Consider the following 7,696-nt stretch of genomic DNA (forward strand, 5'->3'; position numbering starts at 1 on the left):
TAGGTGGCCCTTACCTTCTTTCTATGCACCTTCTCTGGGGCTATCCTCAGCAATCCTATGTCTCGCTCAATGGTTCAACTCCATAGCAGGTTAATAAAAAGGAGGTAATATACTGAAGACATTAGGGGATCCGGGAGAGATTGTCACCCAGTGTTCAGCGAAGCATAGTTCTGTAGGAACCATGCCCGCTCCTCTACCCTCAGTGGCCTCATGCATTGTCCTTTTCTCCCACACAGGCTCCGAAGACCTTCCTAGTGGTCCTGAGTAATTCTGCTCTGACACCAGCAGCTTTATAATTTATGGTTCAAACCAGGGTGCTCTGGAAGTGAAAGGGGGGGCTTTTAGCAACCACACCAGGTCCAAACCCAGCAAACCATGAACTTCCGTCTCCTGGGCTCTGACTTATACACCCCACGTGGTGCCACAAAAGCCAGTGGTTTGCTAAATTGGTTTGCTATTTCCCCCATTCTACTTGGAGGCAAGAACAGCTTTCTCCCTGTGGATCGATTCGGCTGCTAAGAAAATATTTCCTCCCTAGTCTTCCATGTATGTTGTCAGAAGGAAGAAAGGAAATTTAAAAATGGACATTTTATGGGCCATCTTTGTGTCCCAGGAGCTCCATGTTCAATCTCATTTAACTTAAGCTTCACAGGCCTGTGGGAAGGTGGGAATGTCCCCATTTTATCGACAAGGACATTGAGACTCAAGGAGGTCCTGGCTTATTGATGGAGGGTCCAGGATGTTGAGCCAGCTAACTAGTTCAAAGAGGACAGTTTAGGGGCGCCTGGGTGGCTCAGTCGGTTGAGCGCCGACTTCGGCTCAGGTCATGATCTCACGGTCCGTGAGTTCAAGCCCCGCGTCAGGCTCTGTGCTGACAGCTCAGAGCCTGGAGCCTGTTTTGGATTCTGTGTCTCCCTCTCTCTGACCCTCCCCCGTTCATGCTCTGTCTCTCTCTGTCTCAAAAATAAATAAACGTTAAAAAAAAAAAAAAGAGGACAGTTTACCAATTATCTAAAAGGGAAGAAGGGAGGTATATTCGGAAGGCCATCTATCCTAAAACGAGTTCTTCATAAAGGACTCAACATCATGCCCATGACACTTAACCTTTTCCTTCACAGGCCTTTTTCTTTTTCACGTTTGACCCTTTTGAAGTTTTTTTCATCAGTGGGCCGTTTCTGCCTGGTTTTGATAGCCACATTTTTATTTACATGCAAATTCGCAGCAAGCAGCTCGCATGTGAATACTATTCTAATTATTATACTTCTATGGCTCATCAGAATGCTGTATCGTAATTGGCTGCAAGATTGCCGATAACCCACAATAGCCTGATTTGGAGCTGGACCAATTTTTGCATCTGCCTAATAAAAGGAAACGGGAGACCGGGAGAGTGTTCACCTATTTTATACGTGTTTCTTCAAGGTCAAATAATCTTTTATTCCCTTCCCAATCTACATATTCATAAAGACCTTTGTACAATTAATGAGACGGAAGATTAAATGGTTGCAGATTAAGACCAAACCCTACTGTTCTCATTAGAGTGAAAGTTACTTAGTCAATCAGATTAGAATTCCAAATTCAAACCAGCTAACCCAGGGGTGTAACAATGCCAAGACTCACGTATCGCCTTTCAATTGGCAGCTTGCACACAGCCACTGGAACCTAGGGGTGGGAAAGGCAGGATCCCTGGTGACTATTTCTACCTGTGCAAAGATGCTTCTCCCAGACATGGGCCCCAGTTGCTAAGTGCCCCCAATGGTAGATGAATAGAGGAGAAGGGAAGGAATCCTATTGTATCACAACAAGGCAACGTTGCCTGACACGGTTGGTAATAGTTGGTAATAGAAGAAACAAAGTCTCCCCGTGTTGGTTGGGTTGTAGATTTTCCTGGGACTCCTCCTCCAGGAATCTTAAGGAGTTTTGACACTTAGTGAGACCTTAATGGTTGAGGTCTTGGATACAGAAAGATTTAAGATGACATCCCTTTTGTTGGGGAGCTTGCAACTTCCTTTGGGATGTCAAGATCCGTACATCTGAATAGATGACAAACGGAGATGGGTTTGAAGCAGAATCTTCACTTGTTCCTCACGGCCTCATCCAGTGGTGTTTCTCAAAGTGCAGTTCTGGACCCTGTTTCCAAACAAGCTGGGACCTGGCCAAAGTGAAGATTGCTGGTCATACCCCAGTCCAGCTGGTGAGGCCTGGACATCCTTAGATTTGACAAGCCCCAGATCATCCTGATGTACACTATGGAAATCACTGGCTTGGAATATCCATGCACGAACTGATTCAGAGAATCCACTAACTCCTAGATATAAGATACGGCATTTTATTTTTACATGTGCTCATCTGGGAAGACTTTGGTAGTTTCCACCAGGTTCTCACAAGTGGCCATGCATCCCAAAAAAGGGTCATAACCCCCTGCATAGAGGAAAGATATTAGGAGAACAGAAGTTGGCCAAGCAGGGGACACTGGTGACCACATAACCCAGGACAAACTATAGAGCCTCCCCTGTGCAGTGAGGTGTTGGCCATTCTTTCCTTCCAACTCCATGCAGGTGCAGGTGAGAGTACCAGGTGAGTTCACAGGAGAGAGGGTAACAGGATGGCCTGGATAAGAGCTCTTCCCAGCAGAAGAGGGCTTATTTGGTCCAAGGAGGGTAATCTGGGTGAGGACGCAGAGCAGTCTCCCAGGTGGGAGCGTGGCCTGCCAGCCCTGAGCCCCGAGTCTTTTTCTCCATCTTGGTTAAGCACGCCCAGTCTCCCTGCCTATCACTCTACTGTTTCTCCAAACTTGGAGCTTGGTCCCATTTGCACCCGGAGCAGACAGTGCAGTTTCCCTGGCTTTGAGTGCCTCCCCCACCCCAGAGAGCATGGAGACTTATTCCAACCTTCTGTATGATTGCTAATGAGATCACGTCTGCCTCTCGGGAAGGGGCGATTATCCTGCTGTACTGGGTTATTACGCTTTACAAGTGGTGCCCGGCCTGCCCGGCTATTTGCCCGCCTCAGGCCACACACACCTGGCTGGGCCAGGGCAGCTGCTGGGAGCCACTCCTCAGCAGCTGGCTCATTAGCAGACATGGCCTGCATGGTGGGCAGAGATGGGTGGGGGATAACGCCCAGGCCTGTCTGGGCCTTGGGGCCAAATCACAGTGTGAATGGCACATCCCCCCACCATGCCACTCCCAACCTGGCTAAGCTCTGGGTAGCGAGTAGAGGACCTGCAGGCCCTCAAGGCTGGGGAAGAATCCCTACCCATACAGAGGCCCAAGTGTACTGGACGGTCAGGGTCTTCATCTTGCAGAAGGCCCCCTACCCTGTCCCGTGCGAGGAACCTCATCAGAGCCCGCAGGAATAGTAAAGGGATGCACCAATAGTCTCTCAAGCATGAACTTGGCCAGGAGGCTTGTCCTCCACTCAGACACGTTGCTGCCCCAGCCTGTGGACCCTAATCACCATCCCTGAAACCACAGTCCAGCTTTCCCAGATTTCCTTGACGGTCCCTTTCTTGCCCTTGGTTTGGTTCGCTCCCAGTCTGGGATCCAGGAAGATAGCATGTAGGGGTCAGAGGAAGAGGGACGGGCACAGGAGCATTCTGGCAGCTCTGGGGACATGACCAGCACCCACAGGAGGCCCTGGCAAGCTGGGAGGGAGGACCGGAAATCTCACAACAGGGTCCACACTGTCTTGTCTCCATCGCCCCTCCCCCGCGTTAACTTCTGTCCACCCTTGTGTGCTGCCCACCCATCCCGGGGCTGTGGGGGCTGCCAGCTTCCTGTGTCCCCACACCTGTTCTTGCCACAGCTGTCAGTGGGCCTCCAGGGGTCTGCGGTGGGGGAAGCAGCTTTCAGGAGGTCCACGTGGATGTCCTTGTCCACACCCGGTGAAGGGAGGGTCCTCACGCTGTGGTTGAGCACCTGTCCTCCAGCTTTTATCTCGGTCCAAACCCAAAGCTTCGCATACTGTTTTTCCGGGAGGGCAACTGTGAGGGAGAAGGAGAAAGCAGGCAAAATCGTTTTCTACATCTGGGTCATAGTCTTCAGCATCAGGGAATGGGTACCCCCAGATAACCCTCACCCCCACTTGCCCAGAAAGTCAGAGGCCAGAATTGCACCGTCCAGAGCACATCCCTTCTGAGCACCTGTGCCCATCTGCTTGTGTTGCTCCAACAAAATAACCACAGACAAGGAGGCTTAGATGGCAGAAGGCTGTTTTCTCACCATTCTGGAGGCTGGAAGTTCAAGATCAAGGTGTCAGCAGGTCTGGTTTCTTCTGAGAACCCTGAGGGAAGAATTTGTTCCTGGTCTCTCTCCCTGGCTTGTCAAGGGCTGTCTTCTCCTGTGTCTTCACATGATCTTCCTTTTGTCCATGTCTGTGTCCAAATGTCCTCTTCTTATAAGGACACCAGTCATATTGGATTAGGGCCCACCTAATGACCTCATTTAAATTGAATTACCACTTTGAAGACACTATCTCCAAATAGCATTATGTTCAGAGGTCCTGGGAGTTAGGACTTTACCATATGGCTTTTGAAGAGGGGCACAACTGAGCCCCTAACAGGCTCCCAGGGACTTGCTATTTCTCTGGGGCTTGATGGCCCTCAGAACACAACTGGTCCTTTTCCTGGGAGGTCGACAATCAATGATGAAGGAAACAAGCATGGAACCAGACTCAAGGAAAACCACTCATTCTTGAAGTTGAAAGATCCTGGATCCACCTCATCTAGCCTCCTGCTCCAGTGGGCCACCAGTTAATCTTTCTGGTGAATCCAGAGCCTTTAACCTTCTTTGGGTCGAAAGTGTGAGGTGAGAAGCACACACACAACCTGACTTTATGAAGCAGGTGTCCTTACTCCTACTTTCCTGAGTAGCAAAGTGAGGCACAGAGTTATCCTGGAAGTGGGAGAGCTAGGGCCTGGACCCAGCCTGGCTCATCCTGATGCTCACAGTCCTACCCAAGAATTTGAAGAAAACGTAGGAAATTTTTTAAAAATCTCAAGGTGGGATAGGCTTTTTAAAGCATGACAGAAATCTAGATGTATTTAAGGAAAAGACTGATAAATTTAATTATCCAGTAAAGTTCTTTAATGGCCAGGGAAAAACACATGTAAAATGTAGCAATTACCACTTTCCTTAATGTATAATGAGCTCTTCCAAATCAATAAGAAAAAGCCCAACAACCCTAAAGAAAGATGGGGGCCAGGGAGGGAAGAAAGAAAGAAAATCTATGAACAGGAAATTCACAGAAGAAATATAAGTAGCTACTAACATGCGAAGGATCAACCCAAGAGCCCTCACAGTTAAAGAAATGGAAATCACTTAAAGAAGACGTGGTGTATATATACGATGGAGTATTACTCGGCAATCAAAAAGAATGAACTCTTGCCATTTGCAACTACGTGGATGGAACTAGAGGGTATTATGCTAAGCTAAATTTGTCAGAGAAAGACAAATATCATATGACTTCACTCATATGAAGAATTTCAGATACAAAACAAATGAACATAAGGGAAGGAAGTAAAAATAATATAAAAACAGGGAGGGGGACAAAACAAGAGACTCTGAAATATGGAGAACAAACAGAGGGTTACTGGAGGGGGTGTGGGAAGGGGGATGGGCTAAATGGGTAAGGGGCATTAAGGAATCTACTGTTAAAATCACTGTTGAACTGTATGCTAAATACCTTGCGTGCAAATTTAAAAAAATAAATAACATGGTTAAAAACAAAAGCAAAACAAACAAATAAAGAAATGGAAATCACTGAGTCTCCTTTTTCACCTGTTGGGGGGCAAAATAAAAAGTTTACGATTCCAGTATTGATGAGAGGGTGGGAAAGGGAAATTGTTCTGTATTTGGGGAGGGAGTATAAGTTGATGGAACCTGTTAGGAGGTATCTAGGATCTGGCAGAATCCAAACAAAACTGGCTTTTTAAATACCATTCCCCTCAGCCATGCTGCCACGAGGTACAGGTATCCCCTGCTTTTTGAAAGTTTGTGTCACACCGCTTCTCTTTTACAAAAGAACTGCATTGGAACTGTTTTTGAAAACCAAAAGAAATATGAAAGGATTTTTGCTTCTACTCAAAAACCACAAACAATATTCAGTGTTTGTTTTGCAGAAAGCCCTTACAGAGGCAGTGCTCACGCCAAGCAGCCAGGATGGCCCCACAATCCCCCCTCCCTGGGAACTACATACAGTCAGCATCTCAGCAACAAGCCGCCAGAGCCTTGAACTTTTCTGTGAGCATCTGTTTCTTATCTCAATTTATTTTGTGCGTCCATCAGCATGATATGTCCAAAGGTATCCAAAAAGAAAGGTTTGGGGGGGGTTGGGAGCCCTCCAACAATTTTCCATATAAATTAATGTTCATTGCTTCTTTGCTTTACACTGTTTTGGCTTATGAAAGGTTTCACAGGAACCTGCAATCAGGAAAAACTCTGATTTCGGATAGTGGGGGAAACCTGTATCTGCCCACAGATTCTTAAGAATGCTCGTTGCACTAGCCTTTGGAATAGTAAAAAAAAATCTAGAAACAGCCTCAATGCACTGATAGGGCAACGACCGGATGAATTATATCTTTCGCTTGCTGAAATGTAATTCTACTCAGGTGTTAAAGGGACCAAGGTCAGGGCACCAGGGTGGTTCAGTCGACTAACTGTCCGACTTCGGCTCAGGTCATGATCTCGCGGTCTATGGGTTTGAGCCCCATATCGGGCTCTGTGCTGACAGCTCAGAGCCTGGAGCCTGCTTTGGATTTTGAGTCTCCCTCTCTCTCTGACCCTTCTCGCTCATGCCCTGTCTCTCTCTCAAAAAAAAAAAAAAAAATTTTTTTTTTTAAATTTTAAAGGGACCGAGGTCAATTCAGAAATTCTGGCATAGGTATGGGAGTTGGTGGTAATCCAGGATATATATGTGTATATGTGTGTGTGTATATATATATATATATATATATCTCCTGTATATATCCTGTGTAAAGTATATATATATATCATATAAATATATATATTCTGTATAAACTTTATACACACACTTTATTTATTTTGGGACAGAGAGAGAGCACAAGCAGGGCAGGGGCAGAGAGAGAGAGAGAGAGAGGATCCCAAGCAGGCTCCAAACTGTCAGCACAGAGCCCACACAGGGCTTGATCCCACAAACCGTGAGATCATGACCTGAGCTGAAATCAAGAGTCAGAGACTTAACGAGTGAGCCACCCAGACGCCCCATCCAGGATATATTTATATTAAGTGAAAAGGTGGAGTGCAGCCATGTGGGGAAGCCGCCTCCCATCAGTGTGAGAACATGAAGGGGAAAGGCTCCCTCAGGGGAGGAGCCCCGCTGGGAGAAGCTCACCTGCACTATGCGCTTCCCTCTCTGTGTTCTGTAGGGCTCTCAGGCTCTTGGGTGCGTGGGGAGCCCCTAGAGGGTCTTGTTGGAATGCCCCTAACATGTCTGAGTCAGCAGGTCTGGATGTGCATTTCCAACAGATTTCCAGGGACCACATTTGAGAACCACTGCTGTCATGAACTTTGGTGCCATGTGGGGTTCTGGTTTTATAATTCTTTAAATAAATAATTTATAAAAGTAATCCCTGGCCCAGGACGAGTGCTGGCCTGCGTCTCTCCTCTACAACCTACGCCAGCGACTGATTTTCACCTTGTTGGTCAGGAAACCGCTCACTGCCAGCGTCTAAACTCAG

General features: G+C 47.1%; 1 long non-coding RNA gene across 1 annotated transcript; it reads right to left on the reverse strand.

Moving 5' to 3' along the window:
• Nucleotides 1-1,385: 1,385 nt before the first annotated feature.
• On the reverse strand, nucleotides 1,386-6,263 carry LOC131518127 (uncharacterized). Its single transcript, XR_009264933.1, has 2 exons — nucleotides 4,221-6,263; nucleotides 1,386-3,982 (listed from the first exon to the last, which is right to left on the reverse strand). It is a non-coding gene; the product is annotated as an uncharacterized LOC131518127 (long non-coding RNA).
• Between the last annotated feature and the right edge of the window lie 1,433 nt (nucleotides 6,264-7,696).

This window comes from Neofelis nebulosa, chromosome 7 (assembly GCF_028018385.1).
Source record: "Neofelis nebulosa isolate mNeoNeb1 chromosome 7, mNeoNeb1.pri, whole genome shotgun sequence".
Taxonomy (NCBI): domain Eukaryota; kingdom Metazoa; phylum Chordata; class Mammalia; order Carnivora; family Felidae; genus Neofelis; species Neofelis nebulosa.